Source organism: Saccopteryx bilineata, chromosome 4 (assembly GCF_036850765.1).
Source record: "Saccopteryx bilineata isolate mSacBil1 chromosome 4, mSacBil1_pri_phased_curated, whole genome shotgun sequence".
In the NCBI taxonomy this organism is placed as follows: Eukaryota; Metazoa; Chordata; class Mammalia; order Chiroptera; family Emballonuridae; genus Saccopteryx; species Saccopteryx bilineata.
Genome location: NC_089493.1, coordinates 270,358,326 through 270,382,533, shown reverse-complemented (window position 1 = coordinate 270,382,533; position 24,208 = coordinate 270,358,326). Strand labels below are relative to the sequence as shown.

Sequence of the window (24,208 nt, the reverse complement as noted above, 5' to 3'; positions counted from 1 at the left end):
GTCCTAATAAGGAAGCGGCAGGTATATTTTTATGTGCTGGGTATAAAAATGGTCATGAATAACCACTTGAGCACCCAAGGCCATGTGCAATCCATACATGACCCTTCAGACATCGAGCATGAAGATGGAGGCCGTCTGATACCCCCCACAATCAGCTAAATAAACGTCCAGAAACACCACTTTCTGTGCACGCAGTGATGTCTTTTTAAGAATCTCAGCACTGAATGAATTACATTATATTAATAGAACTGACAGCTGATGAAATAATGCAAGAAAAATAATCTCCTGGTGACCTCAAATGAAACCACAAAGACATTAGGCTAATGGAAGTAAAATCACTCACTGCACAGTGACTTCACTGTTTTTTTCTATTTTATATTAAAATAAAAAGCCAACCTAAACCTTCCTCAGGATATTACATTTTTGAAGCTAACCACAAAATATTTCCAGAAAGGGAGTTTATTTCAGAAAATCTATATACATTTTGATTTTTTTCAAGGGTGAGCAAGTTTTCTCTATTACGGGCTGGTTAAATGTGGAAAAAAAAAATACCGTGGTGATATGAAATAAGTGAGGCTCATTGATCTGAAATAGTCTATAATTACCATTTTAAGGGCAGAACACCTGTTCTACTGAGGCAACACACAGACGCAGCACAGTTCCTCACTGTAATTACCAGAGTGAATGATGCCCCACAGTTCCTCAGTTTCCACCTCTTTCCTCTGACTTTCACTTCTGCAGGTGGGCGGCGAGACAGTCGATCTGAAAGAACCCGTGCGGGCCCCAGCCCACTCCCACACCCCGAGGCGGAGCGTGCCTCGTTCTCTACCCAGACACTTCAAGAGTGCACAGGGTGAACTTCAATCATCTATAAACAGGAGAATGTGTGCTGAAAGTGGAAGCAGATCCCATGAAGACAGACAAAATCAATGAAGATCTGACATCTTCTATATTTTTACAGAATTCCTCCTATCAAGAAAACTGAGCTCTACAGAAGAGCACATCTGAATGGGAATAATAAATACAGGTGGGATTACTCAAAGATGTTTCACAGTAGCATCGTAAAATCTTACAGACTGTATGGCCTTTATTTAAATATCTAGTGGTGAGAGATTTTGTTGCTTAACATTTCGGAGAATCCCATCCCTGCCTGGGAGCGCCCACGGTTACATCAGAGAACAGGCATCGTTTGGTCAGATCTTCAACGATAAATGGAGACCCCTTTACAATAACCGGCCGAGTGCCTAGTGGCCCTGTGCTTGGGGATGGCACGCTCGTTCTTCCCGAAGGCAGCTGGTTTCAACATGACATAGCTCCGTGTTTAGACTTCAGCTCAATACAAGGAAGAGCCTTCTGTCTCCTGGTCTTTTCAACTCACTTTCCTGAGCTCTCTCCTTAGAGATTCCACAAGGTGATTCTAATTTCTTTCACTCGAACAGATTTTCAGTACTGCATTTCAAAACATCACTGTGGTCCTCAAATCTGCCCTTGCCAGGTAACCATTCATGGTCATCTTATAGGCCAGTTCATAGGACACAGCTTCAAAAACAATTTATTCATTCATTTTCCAGGTAAACATTTATGAGGATTTCAACTGTTCTGCATAAGCATGACTTCAAGAATATCATACTCACCATTTGCTCATTCATTCATTCATTCATTCAGCAAACACTGAGTGAGCCTCTGCCTGTATTAAGTTCCTGGCACTGCCCTGTATGCTCTGGACCCAAAAAAAGATATCAGAGGCCCCCAGTAACATGTAGATATCGAATCATGATGCTGTGTGGTCCGTGCTATTCTAGAGATATGTAAATAAACATTGCTGGCATTGTTCTAAATGAGCAAGTGTTCTAAGGCCCTTCTCAATGCTGTATAATATCCCGTCTATTGAAACGGACTCCAAACTCATCTACCCTCCACTCCCGGTAAAAGCGACAGGCTGCACTGCTGCAGAAGGTTCTCCACAGCAGAGCTGGTGGTCTCCCCAACAGCTTGTCCCTTCTCCGTCATAGGAAACCCTAGCTTCATTCAGGTACCAGTCATGGGCCCAGCCAGGAGATGCCCAAGTGGCCTAAGCTAATCTGTATTTGCTAATGGCTGGTTTTCATAGACATGGGACCTAGTTCTAGATGGATCACTAATGAGATGTTAGAGAAGCCAGCTGCAGGACCTTTGGAAAGGACTTTCCTTCTTTTTTTTTTTTTTTAATTTATTTTTTACAGAGACAGAGAGTGAGTCAGAGAGAGGGATAGACAGGGACAGACAGACAGGAACGGAGAGAGATGAGAAGCATCAATCATTAGTTTTTCATTGCGCGTTGCAACACCTTAGTTGTTCATTGATTGCTTTCTCATATGTGCCTTGACCACGGGCCTTCAGCAGACCGAGTAAACCCCTTGCTGGAGCCAGCGACCCTGGGTTCAAGCTGGTGGGCTTTTCCTCAAACCAGATGAGCCTGCACTCAAGCTGGCGACCTCGGGGTCTCAAACCCGGGTCCTCTGCATCCCAGTCCGACACTCTATCCACTGTGCCACCGCCTGGTCAGGCAGGACTTTCCTTCTTAATAGAAGGAAACACACAATAAAGGAATAAATTTGCTTTCTCCCTCCCTCCTTTTTTCCTCTGGCATAATGGATGTAGACACAATGCCTGGAGCTGTGGCAGACATCTTATCAACAGAAGGTGAAGCCAAGAGACTCTCATAGAAATCAATCCAACACACATCTGGCTACCTATAGGCATCTCATTTTGTGAGATAATTAACTGAGCATCCACTTTTTATGGCCACTGCTGGTTGGGCATTCTGTTACTTGCAGCCAAAAGCATCCCAGCTGGCATAGAGGCAGACATAATCTTCAGAGCAAGGGCCTCCGTGAGGGACTGGTTGCGAGGAGGAATCAAGCTCTTATTCAGTAAAACAAGAAAGAGGCCAAAGGGAAAATTCGGAGAGGGAACCGATGGTTTCATATGATAAGATCTAGAAGACTACAGACTACAAGAAGATTAAATTGTTAGATGACAAGAACAGTCTTTGGAACTTTTCTTCCAAACCAGGGAGAGTGAAAAGGAACCATCGTATTTCACGTTCGCTCACAGACACAAACGTTTTCAAACTTTTTAGAGTCTGATCTGTCTAAAGTAAAGGGCACCAAGAGCATGATTTATATTCTAAAAGGTGAAGAGAATGAAATGCCCGCTGTGCCTCAGAGAGGGGCCTCTGTGGCAGGGCTGCCGCTTTAAGCTCTGCCCTCAATCCTTTGTCACATTCAGGTGTCACTCGATTCTGCTGCTTTCAAGCATAGAGCCTGATCCATTAAGACACTAACTGTATTTGCCCGGTGCGGGATTACATAGCCTTGTTTCAGCGGGATTACATAGCCTTGTTTCAGCCCTCAAATCCCAGGGCAGCGTTAGAAGTTGAAAATGCGATTTGTTGTTTTTGTTGGGGGAAACAAAAGAGGGAAGGACCTGGCAGTAACGTGACACAGGAGTGGGGAAACTTTGGAGGACAGGCTTCTCACAGCTCGGGCCAGGCTAGCCCACGTTTCACAACATCTTGGGAAAATAAACTATTCTGCCTTCCAGATTCTAGGCACTTAAGGGCAGCTCCTAGGAATTGAAATCTGCTCATGTATAAAGTGATAATAGTTCGAAAAATGTTTTTGACAGAAAGTTTACTAGAAAGCTTTATTATAAATGGCCCTGTCTTCTTCAAACCCCGCTTCCAAAATCTGCTTTAAGCCCCAATATATTCCTTCCTTCATTAACTAATCAGGTCTCCGATGAAAGACCACTAGAGGCACGGGGGGGGGGGGTGCGGGCACAGTCCCTATCCGCCAGCGGAGGGCACAAGCAGTGAGTAAGTGAGTAAGGCCTTCTATGTGCATGCGTGTGTGTGTGCATGTGCAGGTGTGTGCGTCTGCGTGAACGCTGGCCACGTGCGGAAAGAAAAGCAGAGCATGATCAAGGAGAAACAGGTGATCCGGAATGCAGGGACACTGTCGTTTTTATAGAGTAGTCACCGAAGGCCTCTCTGAGGAGATGACATTTAAATAGAGAGGCCTGAGCCCAGTGACTCTAAAAGGGGGTAGAGCATCCAGGTAGATGAACAAACCTCTGAGGTGCCAACTGGCTCATCCTGCTGGAAAAGCAGACCAGAGGCCAGTGTGACTGGGCATCGTGGTGGGAGACACAGTCGAGCGGTCACCGTGTGTCAGGCTCGGGTGAGGACCTTTGTTCTCAACGTGAAGAGAAGGCGACGATGGAAGGCTCTGGGCATCCTGGACTCTCCGGTCCTTGACTGCCGTGCCACCAATGTTTTGGGAATTACAACTATGAAATTGGAATCGTTGCTGGTAGTGCCCAGATGAAGGGTGTGGCCCTGGGAATGGGGGGGGGGGTGGCGCTGTGGTGGAAGCCGGTCGGGGAAGGAGAGGCGCGAGGCACAGACGGGCTGCCCTGTGAATGCTGAGTCTCTGTGGAAGGAAGGGGTGAGTCAGATGCTAAAACCTTCAACAAATGACAGGGTGAGGGGGGGAGGCTGGCAGATAAAAAAGGGCAGAAGTGGTATCATCTGATGCATGGTTTTCAAAGCAGGACTTTTTAAGTTGAAGGAGAAACAATGTATCTAAACTCAGGTAGAAGAAATGTAAGGGAAAGACAGCAAGGAGACCCTTGCTCCTACGCCTCACTTCCGCAAGTGCGCTTACGTGTAACAACACATTACGGGTACAACACACAATCGGCTATACTGAGGAAGGCAGGACACAAGCTGGTTCGACAGTCTAGAAGTAAGACAAACTGTTTATTAGTGTTCTCATCACTGCGTTTTCACATCCCATACTTGATGGTTTTCAGGAGCGGGCTGTATGACAACAGTACAACAGTGTATTTCTCAGAAACCTGAAGCTCACACCTGTAAGTAAAACACTGAACTCTATCAAGAGAAATCTTCCCCTGCTGCGCTATGGAAAAATTCCCGGACTTGATTACCTTCAGCTTCATGTCATCTTCTCTCGGCAACAAAGGGTTCCCCTTATCAGCTCGGTAGGTGTCCGTGAACTGACCGCGGTGACCTGGAATGCTCCCAGGGTGAGTGTGTGCGTGTCAGCAGTGTATGTCACTGAAGTGACACTCCCCCACCTGACACTCAAGCTGCTAGTGAAGGACCATGGGGGAGTGAAGGGCTGGTCTGGCTGTAACAGTTTGGTCTTTTCCCGCTATGACTGGTTGCTAACTACTGGTGGCACAAATGGTGATTTGTTTCTTAATTTTACACAGAGCGTCTGTTTAGGGGCCCCAGAGTAGGACGCCTGAACCAGAGAACCAAGTGCCTGGGTTCTGGGGACAGCACAGAGCACTCAGCATCAGGCACCGTCTACACAGCAGGAGCGGTGGGAACACCGACTTGCGACCCAGTGTGGTGTCCCTGCGCTTGTGGGAGCCAGGGAACCAGAACAGGATAAATCCCTGTCCAGCACCAACCAGGGCTCAGTGAAGAGTGAAGGTGGGGACATCTCCCTCCACCTGGCTCGGACGCCGCCTCTCACGGGTGCAGCTGGGGAAGGCTTCATGGAACAGACTCGGAGCTCTACTGGGGGTGTTCTTGGCTACTGAGCAGAAGAGCCCCGCTTTTCCCCGTGAGCCCCACACACCTTCTCTGCTCCAGCTCCTGGAAGGCGGGCCTGGAGCCGTCCCACGCCTCGCCTCTCAGCTGGCTGGGGGATGCACACAGACACAAAAGGTGGTACTGACAGTTAGCATCAGATCTGACTGCTCCCGACCACTCCTGTGATACAGCCACCTCCGGGACCGGAGGACACATCTGTGCGGAGATGTCGCCACTGCCATCTGCACAAACTGCATTATTTAGCTGCGCTGGCACTGATTAACATTTGCTGTAACCTATGGTAATGGGCTCTGGGGCTTTGCGTGTCTGCTACACAGTGGCAGCTGATGTCTCCTGCTCCATCCTTAAAACAGGATGCTTTAATTTTTAATGGAGCACATGTTCGATTGGCTATACAAACAGGCTAATCTGCAAAGCATGTGCTCTATAACAAGCCCGGCTACGCTGCCAGAATGTCAACGTGACGCAGCTAAGGTGGGGAGGAGAGGGCGGGCCTCCGGCTCACCTCCACCGGCCCAGGGCGTGGCCTGCGGCCGCTGGCCAGCTGACAGCCAAGAGCTAGCTGCAGCCAGAGGCCCCTGTGGCCTCCTCTGGGGCCTCGGAGGGTCTTCAGCTTCTGGGTGCCTGCAAGCCCTAGTCATCAGGGAAAAGCGGCAGGGTCAGGCCTCTGGTGGGAAGCCAGATGTGGCATTAAAGATGAAATTCCCCTCTGTTGTGCAGGCATGACGAGAATGAGATGCAGGCATCTGACTAAACAGAATTTAAACACAAGTAAAGCACAGTCTTTGACTTCACAAAACCCTCACTAGCAACCACAATGCCAGTGTGAGTGAGATGTGACAGGTTAGATGTAGCTACAGTGTTTTCTCGGAGAACAGGGAATAGAGGAAGCAAGGTGACACATTTAAGTTGGGTTCTGAAGGACAGGCAAGAGTTCACCAGCAGCACATAAAAGGACAGTCAGTTATGAAGGAATACGGTGCACGGGGAAATGGTAGAATGTTCGATGCACTATTATTGGGTTGGAGCCAATTACACAGAGATAGCTGGTGAGAAGCTGGCAACTTGAGTCCAGGGCTTATGAGAGAAGTAACGAGGGACAGGACACTGTGCCACGGTCCAAGGACGCAAGGGTCCCGGAGTCCAAGGAGATACCCGGTGGGTAACGGCTCCCAAGTCAAAACCCTCGGTACCATACCTTTCTCTGGAGTATTCACAAAGTAGGCTTAGCATACTTAAGTCTCTGAGAAGCTCTGCATTGAAAAACATCCCACAATGAAAGCAAATGTCTCACTTTACTTAACCCACTATTTCCTAAACTTACTTGTTGGTGGAATCATTTCCTCCAGTTACACCGTTGACCGCTCCTTGGAAGAATGGCAACGGTGCTAATGAACTCACAGGAATGGCTCCTGAGGCGGGTCTTGGTTTTGATTGATTTGTGACTAGGGAAAAGGGATTGTGCTACTCTCACCACACACGCCCAGCAATCCATCCCTTGTCTCTCTCCACTGCTCCTTCCAGGTCATCTAGTACCTGCCGCAATGAACAACATTTATTTGTTCATGTTTGTTTCTCCATGACGTAAGGGACACATTTTATTCATCTCTGCACTCACCATGTCAAGCTCTATTACCTGGCAAGAACAGGAACCCAGTGAATACTTACTGAATTGAACCCAAACATTCTACAATGGTGGAGCAGAACAAAGTCAATTAACACGGGCTCAAAGCTTCGACCCCTGCCTCCTGGCACCGCCTCTCGTCACCGGAGGCCAGCTGTCCACCGTGACAGCTCATCATTGTCCGTCTGGGCTGCCCCTTGGCAGTCACTTGGGAACTCAGCATTCAGGCCGTCAGTGGGTGGGTGGGCTGACTTTATCAACCACACAGCCCTGGCTCCTGGACAGCTTCTCAGCCTCTGGAGCCCCGGACTTACTTCCCTCTGGCCTGGCCACACAAGGTAGCAGACTTTGTTGCTCAGCATGTTATTTACTCCTTTACCTCTAGGCCAATTCCTCTGATGAGAGACAGCCGCAGAGCAAGGAAAAGCTTCAGAGGTGTCAGAGTCTCTGGAAGCCAGAGTCCTCCTCAAGGACATGCGGTTTTTTGGTGTGCATGTGTTTTTTCCTTGGATGGCAAGACATTGGGGGGACTTGCTATGGCTGGGGGCTATTGGTAAGTGTCCGTATCAGAGATGGGGTAGTTGAACACTCAAAAGGTTGTTCACGAGGAATTCCAGTACAACCTTCACAATCCTCACAAATCATTCGCTGTCAATATCTAGTTCTACCTTCCCTATTCTATCCGAAATTAAAAATAATTATTTCTATAATTACCCAAGTTGCCCAAACCAAACCACCCCCGTTCTCATTAGAACAAGGAGACATCTTTCTGTATGGCCTATGAGGACACGGTTGACACACAGTTGGCTGCCTCATTGAGATCCGCATGTATCGTGACTATGGCACAGGAAGGTTGCCAAGAGACCCTGTGGAGAAGGTGGAGGGGTTATTCTGGCCCAGCTTTACGCTGGCTCCACAGCCTGCCCTCTTCCTTCTGAACATCAGTCACTCTTCCCCCTTTAAGTGGCATCTTTGGAAATGTATTTCATTTTCTTATAAGATTTCTAAGAAGCCACAGCACATGAATGCAAGAAAAGGAGAACCAAGTTTGCGGGGCTCTGTGTACACCATCCAGCAGCAAGAAGACTTGGTGAATGACCAGAGCAGAACATCAACCCTACAATCTGCCCTGTGTCTGGCTTTTAAGACTTCTAGTGCTTATGGTCTCTATTGCCAAGTCCACTCTTCCACAAGTTCAAAAATAAAAGAACCCCAAACTGATACCATCATTTTATCTGATAAGCAAACTAAGGTCTACCAAGAAGTCATTTGCTCCCAGCCTCTTGCCTGGTCCCTAACAGCACCGGTATTTGAGCTGTTCTGTAGTCTTGCAGGTGCAAGGATGGATTGCTTTCTAATGCCCTGTGCCACCCATAGTGCCACCAATCCATTCGATTCCTCAGATGGTCAACAGGACTGCCAGGGAGGGCTGGCGCTGGGACCCTCGGACATTTCCATTGTAGGTACCAGAGACTGCTTTGCCAATAGGGTTGAAACTATTCCATCTGTTTCTGGAATCCCAGGAAGCACAGTGACTTGCAACCGCATTCAGATACAGGGGATTTGGGCCACCAAGTACTTTAATTAGTCTGTCTGGAAAAATGAAACTGATCAAATTAAATATTAATCACATGTAAACTGTGGCTAGATCAGCAGGGGAATCATCAGACAGGAAGGGCCATTCTTAAATGCAGACTTAAAAAAAATTTTTTTTCAAAGGCCTCTCTTCCTCCTCTCTGTCCCCTGCCAACTAAAGATGATTTCAAAGCAAAAACAAAGCTTCTATTTTCCAAGCACAAAAACGATGTTTAACCAGAAGTTTCTTTTGCTGAAATATTGAATAGAAAATTCAGTTCCTTAAATCTTTCTAAATCTTTGCCTCTGATTGGGTTCATTAATAAACATGCTGATTTTGTTACAGGGAGAGACATATGGTATAATCTGCTAACAGGAAGAAGTATTTTGCATTTTATTGTAGAAAACAAACATGCAAACAGGTTCTCACAGATGGTTTTCTTAGCTTCTGGGAGGAGGGAAAGCTTAATAATGCTTGAAACTAGTTTTTCTCTTTAACAACAACAGCAAAATCCTCACACATTTCTAGTGAAACTGCTTATAAATTAGATTAAGTTCCACGGCAAGGTTTTAACAATTTAGAATTTACTTTTTCCTCTTGTTTAACCACATATGCACACATGCCTTTTCTTTTCCTTACTCCCCACCCCCCTTCCTTCTCCTCTTTTCTTAGAAACATTAACTTGCTCAAAGAGGCAGAGATAATGCAACGTTTCATTTATCCATCATCATAAAGGAATGAGGTTTTCTTACAAATACATTTTCCAGATAATTGATGCTAACCTATCTCTTTAAGGTTTTTCAAAATTGGTAGTGATGTTGCTATTTCTTTTAAATAACTTTTATTTTGCGGAACAATGTTATATTTACAGAGAAATTGAGAAGCGTGTAGCAAGCACTCCCATACACCCCCCACACCCTGGTTTACCTTACTATTAACACTTTACCTTAGAATGGGCCATTTGTTACAATGAATAAACCAATATTGACACTCTATTAACTAAAGTCCACTTTATTTGTATTTTCTTAGTTTTTACCCAATGTCTTTTTTTTCTTCCCAGTTCCAGAATCCTATTGGGGATACTACATTACATTAGTTGTCGTGTCCCCTTGGGCTCCTTTAGGCCGTGGAAGTTTCTCCAAATGTCCTTGGTTTTGATGATCGTGACATTCTGGGAGAGTACTGAGCTATTTTGTAGGCTTCCCTCACTACTGGAATTTGCTTGGTGTTTTTCTCTTAATAAGGCTGAGTTTATGGATTTTGGGGAGGAAGATCACAGAGATGAAGTGTCATTTTCATCATATAATATCAGGAGTCTATTCTATTAGCATGATTTATGACTGTTGATGTTGATCAGGCTGAAGTAGTGTTCGTCAGGCGCCTCTAGGGCACAGTTATCGACACCACCCCCCCCATCCCATACTTTGTTCTTTGGAAGAAAGTCACTATGCACAGTCAAAATCTAAAGGAATTGGGGGGTATTCCTCCTTAAGGATGAAATAACTACATAAATTACTTGAAAATCTTCTGTCTGAGAGGTTCATCCCTTCTGTATTTATTAATTTATATCAGTACAAAATGATGAATATTTATTTTATACTTTGGGTTATAATCTAGTGCTACCTTATTTACTGTTTCACTCAAAATGTTCTAAGTTTAGTCCTTAGGAACTCTTTGAGTCGGCTCCTGTGACCCTTTGATATACCTCCATTAATTATTTTCCTTTTTAAGCACTTTCTTACTTTTTGACACTATAAAATGCTCCAGGCTCCTCTTAAATCTTTCCTGCCCCAATCCTATCATCAGCCATTTCTCTTAACATCCTTTTATCGGAGGATGGTATTAGACACCAAGGTCTGGACTATGTGTGTTAACTGCTGCTGGGGTGTCCCTTCTTTTCAGTCCTTACAGCTGACAGGGCACAGAAATAAATATGGGTGTACCAGCCTTTGCATAACACAGATCTGAACATAGTTCAATATGCAATTATATGCATCCATATTAAGTTTAACATGAGTTCATGCTGATGGTCTCCAGCTCCGACCCATTCCCACATGGATCTAGCCTCCTCCCTTGTTTATTTGTAAATTTCCACTCTGATGGTGGGAAGCCTGGCTAGAGAGTAGGCTTTTATTTTGTACACCTTTTTCTGACAGTCCTCGATGAGGATCTTTTTAAAAAGCTATGGGAGGTAATACGTTCAATCATCAGAGAATGAGATTTAACTTCTGTGAGGACACAGGGTTATCACTGTGAGAAATAACTGTTCAGCTTAGTTAAATAAAAATTTAGCTTAGAAACCGGAATCAGAATCTGAAAAGATCCTGAAAGACTACACCAACAGATTAATGCTAAGAAGCTAGAATTTTGTAAGGAAAATTATAAAGAACTGCACTTGAATCTGGTCCATCTGCCACAAAAGAAACAGGAGTCATGGGTTTTGGGCTTGCTTGGTCAGTGCCCTCACAGTCTACCAAGATTGGAAGCTGCCTTCGATTGGCTCGCCAGGGTGCTTTAACGCTCTTGAGAACAAGGCTTGCATTAACAGGTGTCCAGGAACTACATCTGGAATGTTTAATGCTTTTCCCATTTCTTCCCTCGCTGTTAGCCCCATCCCTGAACTTTTTGATGTCCTTTGTGTTCAATATTTGGTTTGATTCTTCTCCAATACCCTTCCTAAAGTATAGCTACATAAAACCCAAACCAAACCAAACCAAACCAACTTTTTAAAAAAAGCCCGAGAAAACCAAATAGCCATGCTATAAAAACAACATGTAGTCTTTCTTGGGGATAAGGTTTTGTGTGCCTCAGATTATTTTCCAGTGGGTCACATAAAAGAGCTTGGAGGATGTGTGGCATCTATCTTTGCCTACTCAGGGCTCTCCTGTCTTGTTTCAGGGATTTTCATTCTGCTGTGGCCACGCTGTGAAAGGACCACCCACGAACAGGAAAGTCATGAAACCACATGTACTATGCAAAGGGGGCATTTTTACTCCTCTGCTAAAGCAGTGACCAAGTCTCCCCTCTGCTTCCAGAAGGCTCATCTGTAACTGCGGAAGCTGGCTATGGTCCCCTCATATAAGTGTAATCATAAAAATGAGCCAGGACATTAGTGAGTTTTTAGTTCTTAAATTTTACATTGGGCAGAAAAAGGAAGTAAGAGGCATCAATATGGGAGGAGAGGAAGCAAAACTGTTTATTCAAAAGTGGTGTGATCCTATACATAGAAAATCCTAAGGAATCCACAAACAACTGCTGGTTTGTTACTAGAACTAACAAACAGATTGGGCGAACATAGGATATAAGATCAAGATATAAAAATCAATTGTATTTCTATAGAGCGACAATGAACAATTCAAAAAAGAAAGTTATAAAACCTTCCAATAACACAAAAAGACATAAATGCTTGGTAACAAATTTAACAAAATTAGCACAGACTTGTACACTGAACATGAAAAAACACTTTTGAGAGAGACTGAAGAAGCTCAAAATATAACAAATGGAAAGACATTCCATATTCATGGCTTGGAAGACTCAATATTGCTAAGGTGGCAATTTGGCCCAAATAGATCTGTAGATTAAATGCAATCTCTATCAAAATCTCAACAGACTTCTTTTATTTTTTTTCCTAGAAATTGACAAGATAATCCTAAAATTTATATGGAAATATAAAGGGTCAATAATAGTCAAAACAATCTTTTTTTTTTTTTCTGAAGCTGGAAACGGGGGGAGATAGACAGACTCCCGCATGCGCCCGACTGGGATCCGCCCGGCACGCCCACCAGGGGCAACGCTCTGCCCACCAGGGGGCGATGCTCTGCCCCTCCAGGGCGTCACTCTGCCGCGACCAGAGCCACTCTAGCACCTGGGGCAGAGGCCAAGGAACCATCCCCAGCACCCAGGCCATCTTTGCTCCAATGGAGCATCGGCTGTGGGAGGGGAAGAGAGAGACAGAGAGGAAGGAGGGGTGGGGGTGGAGAAGCAAATGGGCGCTTCTCCTATGTGCCCTGGCCGGGAATCGAACCCGGGTCCTCCGCACAGCAGGCCGACGCTCTACCGCTGAGCCAACCGGCCAGGGCCTGTCAAAACAATCTTAAAAAAAATAATAATAAAGCTAGGGGACTCAAAGTTCCCAATTTCAAAACATCCTACAAAGCTATAGTAATCAAGACCCATGATAGATGTATAACTCAAAGGTACTGAAATTAGAGTCCAGAAACAAAGCTTTATATATATGGTTAGTTGATTTTTGACAAGAGTGTCAAAGTATTTCAATAGGGGGCTGGGACACCTGGATATATATAGGAAAGAAGATTAATTTAGACTCTCTCTTACTTCACATAATGCACAAAGGTTAACTTGATCACAAAGGTCTAAATGGAAGAGCTTACTTAAATTGTAAACATTTTAGAAGAGAAGAAAGTCTCCATGACTTTGTGTTAGGCTAAGAGTTCTTGGATAAATCCACTAAAGTATGACCCATAAAAAAAAAATTGCCTGGCCGGTTGGCTCAGCGGTAGAGCGTCGGCCTAGCGTGCGGAGGATCCGGGTTCGATTCCCGGCCAGGGCACACAGGAGAAGCGCCCATTTGCTTCTCCACCCCTCCGCCGCGCTTTCCTCTCTGTCTCTCTCGTCCCCTCCCGCAGCCAAGGCTCCATAGGAGCAAAGATGGCCCGGGCGCTGGGGATGGCTCTGTGGCCTCTACCTCAGGCGCTAGAGTGGCTCTGGTCGCAACATGGCGACACCCAGGATGGGCAGAGCATTGCCCCCTGGTGGGCAGAGCGTCGCCCCTGGTGGGCGTGCCGGGTGGATCCCGGTTGGGCGCATGCGGGAATCTGTCTGACTGTCTCTCCCCGTTTCCAGCTTCAGAAAAAATGAAAAAAAAAAAATTGATAAATTGGACTTCATAACAACTTAAAACTTTGCACTTATCAAAATTAAAAGACACCATTATAAACAGGTATGTAAAAAGTCAAGCCACTTATTAGAAGAAAATATTTGCAAATTACATACCTGATAAATGATTTGTATCCAGAATATATTAAAAAAAACCACTTAAAAGTCAATTACAAGAAGACAAACCACAAACCACCCAATTAAAAAAAGTGGGTAGAAGATTTGAATAGTATTTTATCAAAGAAGATCTACAATGGCTAACACCACATGAGGAGAAGATGCTCAACAATATTAGTCATTAGGGAAATGCCAACTACAACAACAGTGAGATAAGACATCATATGTACAAGAATAGCTGAAATAAAAAAGACAACAGTGTTGGTAAGGATATGGAGAAATTAGAACCCTCATCAATTACTGGGGGAACATAAAATAGTGTAGTCAGCTTGGGAAACAGTTTGGGAGTATCTTTTAAAAAGCTGAATAATAATTTACTGCATACCCCGCAATGCATTCCTAAGTATTTAGCAGGAGAAATAAAATGATATATTCACTCAAAGATTTATTTGTATGTGAATATTCATGGCAGAATTATTAATAAGAGCCCAAAAGTGGAAACAAATGTGCATTAATTAGTGAATGGATAAACAAAATATGGTATATCCATTCAATGAAATACTATTTATCAGTAAAGGGGGATGAGCTACTGAGAGATGTTACAACATACCATATTTTCCCACATATACATAAGACAAAGCCTTTTTTGAAAACCTTGGGGTCTAACAACTGGGTGCATCTTATACAGTGGTTGTAGATTTTGTTACCTGCATTTCCCACTTTTTCACACGGGTGAGGAGTTGTATGAATTTTATGACTAAAACTTGAGTTCAATAACTTTATGTAATAGATTTTTTTTTTCAAATTTCAGGCCCCAAAATTAAGGTACGTCTTATACATGGGGAAATACAGTAGATGAATCTCAAAACATCATGCTAAGTAAGAAAGAAGCCAGCTGTTCAAAGATCACCCACTGTATGATTCCACCTATGCAAAATGTTCAGAAGAGGCAAATCTACAGAGACACAAAGTAGATTAGTGTCGCCTTGGACTGGGGGGATGATGGGAACTGACTGCATACAGGCACGAGGAATTTCACTGACGTGACCAAAATGTTCTAAAACCTAAACTGTGGTGACGGGTATACAACACGGAGAGTTTACTGAAAATCGTTGCATTATATACTTAGTACTGGTGAATTTCATGGTATGTTCATTGTATTGGAACAAAACTGTTAGAAAGGCAGACGAAAAGAAATCAGAACAGAAAACAACAGAGCAGAAGAAAACAGAATCTAAAATCACTGTCTCTCAACTACGGTCACCATTTTACACTAGCTCCTCAGACCTCTTTACCCTTCGGCTGAACTCTGTACCCTTCTGCCAACTCTCCCTATTTTCCTGCCTGCCCCCAGCCCCTGGAAACCACTTTTCTGTGGAATTTGTTTGTTTTTTAGACCCCCATATAAGTGATACCGAGCGGAACTGCAGGACTGGTCTTCCTCTGTCAGGCTTGTTTCACTTAGCAACATGCCCTCGCGGCCCACCCACGTTGTCCTCAACAGCAGGATTCTTTTTTTCTTTTTTTTTCATGGCGGAATAAGAAATTTACGAAGAGTAGAACTTACATGTCATCACCAAAATCAATCACTAAATCACTCACTCACTCAATCAAAACATGTGAGGTGATGGAGGTGTTATATAACTGGATCATTTCACAATATACACATAATTTAAAACTACCACAATGTATACTTTATCTTATGATTTTATTTGACAATTATACTTCAGAAAAGCATGAAAATTTTTTTAAAAATCAACAGAATAAAATTCAGCGGCGCGAGATTGTACATTCATCAATATTATCCAAGTAAAAGGGCTTCGGATGTCAAACGGCCTACCATGCTGCTCCCTGGTTGTACTTGAGTATTTATTAGAATAAGCATGTATTGTGATGAAACTTTAGGACTCTGTACCAGTGTCTTCACTGATTTGCACCTCAATTTTAATTCTGGCAACTATTCCCAGCGGGTAACATTTACTCATTCATTCCTTCTGCTCTGGCATGGGGAGACATCACCAAAGGTACTCGATAGCCCTATCTGTTACTAATGTTTGATTCCAAGCATACATAAAAGGAGACAGAATAGATTCATAAACGCCCATTAACAATTTCAACAAATATCAGCTCCTGGGAATCCTATTTCATGTCTACCCCTCCCCACTCAATCACGCCATAGATCAGGCTGAGAAGAACTCAGCTGCCTATTACGCGGAAGTGCAGGGACAGAAACACAAACAGCTTCAAGATTGTGCGACGTCCCAATGAGCCAAGATCGTGCAATGTCCCCGTGAGCACAGACAAAGGGACGTCCTCTGAGAATGATCCTCTGGCCATAAGACACTATCTCTTTCCAGAAGTTAAGGCTTGGCTGAGACAGAGGAAGAGAACAAGCATGGTTGACTTGGGAGGTAAAAGAAAAGACTTTGCTGTTCACATTGGGAATGTGCCTGGTCAAACGTGAAAGGACAATTTCCAAGGATTAACCTGCTCATCCAGGAAGGTCAATGAGGTTCACTTTCCCAGTCCACTGGGCTTGGAGGGAGTAATTTACCAAGCGGTCCCCTTGTGCCCTGGAGAAGCTAATCACTTACACGGATGAGCAGCATCCTCAGGCAGCTTATTCCTCTTTAACAACCAGAGAACTTGACCAGCCTGGGAATTTCCCACCAAACCTGTGCAGTAAGCAAGTGCTGGAGGCCCCCGCCCTAGGGGCCACCTCACAGTCAAAGCAAGCCCAGGGGACACGGGCTCAGAGACTGTCCCTTAGCTTTCTACCTTCTGACTTGCCATCTGGTCTGGGTAGAGACGTAGGACCCCACTTTTGGAGAGAGAAGTCTGGTCACCAAGCACATCGGTCCTGGGCTCCTAAGATTGTACTCAACCGTTCAGTATCCAGCATATCTGGAGACAAGCTTCAGAACTCAGAACCAGATAACTGGGCCATCATCACCTGAGAAACAAAACCTACCAGCTGCTGTGCGGAGCCCCCTAGTGGACCCTGAAGCCATTCAGCTCTCGAGGGAACCTGCTGAGATGCTAACCTGGACGACTTGGTCACACAGAAACCCCGCCTCTGACGCGGAAGTCAGCACAGCCTTCTGGTGGTCCAGGAGGAAAGCCGTTATTATCACTATTTTTATTTGTAAAATCCAAATAATAGGTCTGGCCTCCTTCTGTGATCTTGAGAAAGAAATTTAGCTTCTCAAGATACATCATCACTGTGTCAGAGGCCTTAGTCAAGACGGGAGCGGCAAAGTGACAGTTGAGGTGTTTAGGCTTGATGTCTGCGGCTGGTCACTCGGAAGCCCCCTTCAGTACCCAGTGTATCAGTTCCCGGTCTCACTGCTCGGACGAGACCACAATCTCCACCTGCCTCTCGGCGACCGATGTGTCAGCCTTTCTCTCCTTGCATTTCGGCAGCAAATCTCCTTTAGGTAGTTATTAACTTTTAAATATAAAACCCAGGCACCAAAGCATAAAGCAGGGAAGACATACATAATTTGGGTTAATTAAAATGCCTCCAAGTGAACAGGTGACAGGCGTCAAGCCTCCTGGCACCCGGAGGAAAGGCGCTGCAGCAGACGATTAGGACTCCTGTGTTAATCAGGTAATAGTAACTCGGGTAATTAGCAAATCACACCAAATCTTGTTTAAGTCCCAAATCTCATTTAGGGCCTCTTGGAGAAACTGTTTAAATACAAAGGACACACTCTCCTACTAAATAGAAGATGCTTGTTTTCTGGGGCAGATATCCAAGCTTCCCTGCCTCTATTAAATCCATTTTAATTATAAAGTCTCAAGGTCTAAGTCACCAAAGGACTGAAAGAGACAAGCATTTGTCCCTTTGCTCTTGCAAAGACCCTGGAGTTCAAAGACTCTATATAAGTCCCACTCCAGAAAAATGGTGATGGCATTTGTTACTGGTCTACCAACACACTCCATTAGGAAAACAATCTAGCTTGGCCCCTTTGTAGTTCACACATAAAAAAATCTAAACAGTTAACACCCGTCAGTAGGAAGAGGTCCCTGAGCCCGGAAGCAATCCCAAGGTAAGGCTAGGCCCGGTTCCGTGGGACACACAAGAAACCCCAATGAAGGGGCAGTGAGCATGCCCAGGTTGGTGCGATGCCTCAGGTCTGTGCTTCTGCAGCCCTCTCTCCTCAAGCTTGGTATCTTAAACCACGTTCACAGAGCTCTTTACAGAACTGCCATTCGGACCTAAAAGCACGTCTGAAGTGTTCCTGAATTCCAATCCTGTCATCGTGCTTAGAATAGCTCGGCCTGGGCTTGGTTTCTACAAGACAGTCGGTTTAAGCCCGGGGACGGCTGGGTGTCACTTGTCCGTGTTCCTTTTTAGCACAGAGTGTCAAGAGTGTCAGGAAAGTGATGTGAAGGTCCATAGCATGGCCTTCGTGTTCACTTGTCTTGCCTACTTAGTGCTTGGAACTTAATCTCGTCTTTTCCTTCCCTTCTATTTATAGTCTCTTACCCAGTTGCCCGGCCAGCATTCTGGAGAGGCGAGAGGTCAGGGAGCTGATGTCACCATTTGATACACGAAGAGAGGGGAGAAACCTGGAGGCCCCTGGAGCACCAGAGCTCAGCTTCTTAGTCAGAGTTGGTGACTTTGGCCACGTCCCTTCTCTTTGAGCCTCATTTGCTAAATGGAGCACAAATACTTCCCCACAGACTGCAGACGGAGGAGTGGCTAAGTGGCAGGGTGCTCTGTTAACCGTCAAGTGTCACACAAGCTGTGTGCTCCAGAGGCGGTCTGAGGACATGGAAGCCCCGCGGCCAGCCTGGGGTAGTGTCTAGAAATAGGGCACCTCATTTCACAGTCTCAGTGGGGTGACCGCTGGTGCCTGGCTTGCTGTTCCCTGCAGCACGCAGCAGGGACTGGGCGGATGCTCTGAGGAAGGGACCGCACGCGCACCGGCTCTTAAAGGAGGGGCTGGAGGGAGGACAGCGTGATGGAAAGAGCCCTGGACCGGGAGGTTAGACACTGGGGTTCCAGGTACAGCTCTGTGAGTAACCTACTATGTTCAACCAGTAGCTTGAAAAAGAAAACAGATTATCAAGGTTGACAGCCTGTGCATTCTTAGGGCGGAAAATGGTGCTCCCTTGAAGCCAACGTGGGTTATGAAGAACGAAGCACCAGAACAAGATTTTTTCCCCACAGGGTATGAGATTGATCCGCTTGGAAAACGATGGAGACAGGGCCGACCTGTACCCGGGGAGGTATAAATGAGCTCTTACATGCAAGTCAACGGTCAAGATAGAGAAGTGTAGCTGGGACAAGAATGCAATTAGGTGAGTTCATGAATGTTTGATGTGCCCGAAGGGAAAAGATGAAAGTCTCTAATGGTATTTTCTGTCACCCTCCCAGGATCCACATTTGTAATAGCAACCGATGAGGACCAGGCGCATTGTCTGAGGACAAGCTGCTGCAGACACCATGCTTTCTGTCCCCTTTTCTACTCTGTGTGTGCAGTTTCTCCTGCCTGGGATAGGACTTCCTGTCTCTTCCCGTGGCCAACTGCAGCTCACAAATACTACATTTCCCAGATATCCCAGGTTTGAAGGTCCCCCTCCTTTGTACTCCCCATGTGTTGCCTTTCCCAAAAGACTCTTTGAGGGTAGTGACTCTGCCTGTGTTATTCCCCACTGTCCCCCAGTACAATGTCAGGCACATGGCGGCTGAACTGAATTCTCACAGGACACGAAGCTGAAGCTAGCAGGGTACTTGGACTGTGAAACACAGACCCCAGACATCTCCACAGATGACAGGAAGGGTTCAATTCCACCTCATCCTGGAGAAACAACCTTTACTTAGGAATGAATGTAGTTTGCATGTAGGTTCAGAAATAACAAGGACACACGTGTCGGTGGTGCACACATGCTGAATAGTTATTAATGTAAACACTCAAATTAAGTTTGGAGTAAACAAAGGCTTTTGGTACAACCACCAGGAAAGCCAATACCACTAAAAGGTGGCAAGGGTCTCTGTCAAAAAGCAGTGACAGGCCCTCACCTCATTCTGGGTGGCTCAGCCTAGGAACTAACAAACCGGAGGATGTCCGGAAGAGAGGAACTGCATGACGCAGGGTTGGGAAACCAAGAAACACGAGTAAGGTTTGAAAGAACTGAACGTCGGTTCAGAGAAGAAATAGACATATGGAACTGCTTTCAAATGTCTGGAGGAATAACAGATAGCAAGGAGACAGGATTCAGTCTATGCAGGCCTGGGAGGGGCAGAACCAATGAGAGTAGCAAACCTCACTTCTCATAGGAGAAGATTTTGCATGAATTAGAGGTCTCCTTAGGGGACTTGCTCAGGACTCTGTCTTCTAGCACAGGAGATTCAGGCAGAGGCCAGATAATATCTCCCCGGTAATGCTGAAGACATTTACCAAGGCGGAGGCCTGCCGTAGGCAACCCCTCTTGTGTGTTAAGCAACGCTGACATTCTGTCACACTAAGGAAGTCACCTGCCACCTCTGCACTTCACCTGACTCACAGGAGTTCAAAGGGAGAGGCCGGCAGCTGCACCACAGTCAGGGTTTTTCAGGGAGATGCCGAGTGGTGTTTGGAGTTGAGATATGTCTGCCTCACCAGAACAAGCAGGTGGTGCGTCCCTGCCAGGGACTCGTGGGAGGATGTGAGCCCCGCAAGGGACTGGAATCGTAGCCCTGGGCAAAGGCAACTCCCAGACTAATCCTGAGAATCGATGGAAACCCAAGGGAGGAGCCATCACACAGAGCACGTGGTCCCCCACGTCCCTAAAGCCACAGCCTTGGCTGCCCCTGCACCAAAGACATCTGGGCAGCAGGCCCACGGGGCTCCTACCGGCAGCGAGGGAGTGTGCTCTGCCTGCCCAGCTGGCCGCTGACAGGAGGGCTCTTTCCCTCCCGCGGGGCGAGCTAAAGTCTTGGCACCGCCGATGAGAGCCCAGAGACTGTTCCCCGTTCAGAGGCATTGCCCAGCCGGCTCCCCGGACCCCTGCTGCCGGGGTAGCCGACCTCACCAAAGACAGAAGCTGGTAACGGGAGGCACTTTCTCCTCCCGAGTTTTCTGGAAGCTTTTGCAAATCCAGGATGGCGACCACCACCTCCACCCGCGACACAAAACAAGAAATGACCCCACCACCCAAGTGGAAGGACCGCGAGGTGTTCTGTTTCCCATTTTGTTAGGCTGCTGGAGGCAAAGGACCCAGCGGAGGGCAGGGTGCCAGGAGTTCCTTTCCCCGAGGCCATGGTCCAAGTAAAACGAAGAAAAACGAGACTAGGGGGATGAAAAAGAAACCCTCAACACCGCAAAAAGCTAATGGCTGGAAAACAGGGGGGAGGGCTAAGGCCGGACGGTTGGAAACCGGGCCTCGCTGGTGGCTGAGTGCGTGCCCCACATAGACTGGCAGAGAGGAGGCCCAACCCTGCGCCAGCCCCCAGCAGACGGGCGGATAGCGCTGGTTTGGTTGGCGGACATTTTTTTCCCTTCTGGTGGGGTGCTTTCTTCCTGCACAGCAGGCCCCAGTGAAAGCCGACAGGCACTGGCAGGATTTTAAAAAATTGCTGCCACTCTCCCACAGACGTCCATTATGTCCCCGGAGCCGTGCGATTCACAGCATAAAAGCATAATCAGGAGAAATCACGGTACAGCTCGGCCAGGGATGGGGCGGAATAGTCCATTTAACTTTATGTTTAAAAAAAAAAAAAAAAAAAAAAGAGGAAAATAATTGGACTAAAATTTGTTTGAAATGGGAGTAGGAAATGGCTTGTTTTCCATCTATTTCAAATGAAAAATCCCCATTAAATACTCATTGGAGACTATTTAGTTTGGAAATAAGCTTGGCGTTCCATAGGCCGTGCACATGGAAAGCGGCAGCGCAGCTGAGTCCGGGGAAGAACCATCGACAACCTGATGACCTAGTTCTGCAGGGCTTTTCAAAGAAAGGCAGGCTGGGCTTGGCCCGTGTGCGGCCCTGCTGCTGGCCTCACAACAGATCCCACAGACCCAACTGGCTGGAGGAGAGGGAGTCTTTCAGGTTGACAGAAAGCCCCAAACTATCCCCTGTTGGCAAAAAGCAACATGGTAGCTGAAACCAAAGAGAAATGGAAGATGGTGGGCAGTGAGCCCTCCAGGAGAGGGAAGCAGATTCTTGGTGCCACACCACATACCGCGTTGTGGCTCTACCTCACAAACAGCAGCAGTCACCACCCCATCTCAAAGCCCCTGCAGCCTGGAATCACAGAACCCAGGGAGTGCTCAGCTTTACAAGATACAACAATTCCTCTGCTAAGATTCCCCGAGTCAGGGCACTGGGAATAGAAACCTCCGAGAGAGGCTGGCCCCGGGTGGTGTTCCCGTGCCCCGCAGTCTTCTCCCTCTCTAGACTATCCTACCTTTCAGTTTCTACTCCAGATGCGGCTATGCTGCCACGCATGCCAATAGAATCCTCTCAGCAAGAAACTCCAAGGGGTCAGGGATTGTTTATAAAACCTTCTCCTGTTCACCCAGAACTTAGAACTGTACCTGACCCATCCACGTTGTCATAAATGACAATATGTCATCGTTTCTTAGGGCTAAGTAGTATTGCATTGTCTATATTAGGTGTTGGGAACCTTTTTGGCTGAGAGAGCCATGAATGTCACATATTTTAAAATGTAATTCTGTGAAGAGCCATAAAACGACCCATGTACGTTATGCATTATCCAATAAAAATTTGGTGTTGTCCCAGAGGACAGCTGGGATTGGCTCCAGCCGCCTGCAACCATGAACCTGAGCAGTAGGAAATGAATGGATTGTAATACATGAGAGTGTTTTATATTTTTAACGTTATTATTTTTTTTATTAAAGATTTGTCTGCGAGCCAGATGCAGCCATCAAAAGAGCCACATCTGGCTCGTGAGCCATAGGTTCCCGATCCCTGGTCTATATGCACCACATCTTTTTTATCCAATCCTCTATTGAGGGACACTTTAGTTGTGTCTATGTCTTGACCATGTGAATAATGCTGTGATAAACATGGGGATGCATGTGTCCTTACATACCAATGTTGTCAACTTTTTTGGGTAGATGCCCAGTAGAGGGATTGCTGGGTTATATGGTAGTTCTATTCTTAATTTTTTGAGGAACCACCATACTTTCTTCCATAGTGGTTGTACTGGTTTGCATTCCCACTAGCAGTGAATGAGGGTTCTTTTTTCTCTACAGCCTCTCCAACACTTGTTATTACCTGCCTTGTTGATAACAGCCAATCTAACAGGTGTGAGGTGGTATCTCATTGTAGTTTTGATTTGCATTTCTTGACTAGTTAGGGAAGATGAGCATCTTTTCATATATCTGTTGGCCTTGAGAACATTATACTGAGTGAAATAAGTAAATCAGAAAAAGCTAAGAACTGTATGATTTAACACATAGGTAGGATATAAAACTGAGACGCATAGACACAGAAAAAAGTGAAGTGGTTGCCAGGGGGAGGGGGTTATGGGGGAGGAGGAAGAGGGAAGGGTGCAAAGAGGGACACATATATGGTGATGAAAAATGATTTGACTTTGGGTGATGGGTATACAACATAATCAACAGTTCAAATGCTATGGAAATGTTTACCTGAAACCTACGTGCTCTTATTGATCAATGTCACCCTGTTAATTTTAATTTTCAAACTAAAATTAAAAAAGAAAAAAAGAACTGTACCTGGCACAGTATAGGTGTTAAACCCATGTTTGTTGAATTCATGAACGGACGAAATGAACGTGTGAATGAACAAACACTATATGAAGGAACAAGGGACCCGCTCAAGGGAAAAGTTTGGAGTAAGAGGCTGGGTTGTCCTATAAGCGTGAAAAGCACAACTTTTAAAAGTTCTGCATGCTAACAGTGCAAGAACCAGCCACTTCACAGACATTTGCCAATGAGTCATCTATAAGTAAAAGAGAAAAGCCCCGGATATGAAAGACGTATCATTGCTAGTTTGAGCAGCAGAGATTTAATTTATCCCTTTGGAAGATAGTAAGGCCACCTGTCAGGGCTGCTCCTTGTTCTTGCAGGCACCGGGCAGCCGTGGTCTGTCCCAGGCCAGACATTGCCTCCAGCAGCCTTAGGTTTCTCAGTCTACTGATTATTTACGTTCTTCTTTTCCTTCCATCTTTGTTCCTCTTTCTTTAATTTCCCGTCTGCCTTCATTTCTTCTTTCATTTAACTGGTAGGATGCTCTGAAAGTGATAACATGGCTCTCAGCCGAGTGCCGCTTCTCTCGAGAAGAGAGAGGTGGACGGATTGTCCTTCCTGTGCCAAATGCTGCTTCTCACTTCTGGGCTCAGTACGGGATCTCTCAGACTCCACTGCCCCCACTGCTACCACAGCAACCC

The 24,208-nt window shown here is 45.8% G+C and overlaps 1 protein-coding gene and 1 non-coding gene across 4 annotated transcripts in view; both read right to left on the bottom strand.

Annotated features, from left to right (window-relative positions):
* The window catches only part of AUTS2 (activator of transcription and developmental regulator AUTS2), a 1,187,404-nt gene that overhangs the window by 217,553 nt on the left and 945,643 nt on the right, over window positions 1-24,208 (bottom strand). The window lies entirely within an intron of this gene.
* TRNAS-GCU (transfer RNA serine (anticodon GCU)) lies at window positions 12,833-12,908 on the bottom strand. The gene has a single exon. It is a non-coding gene; the product is annotated as a tRNA-Ser (tRNA).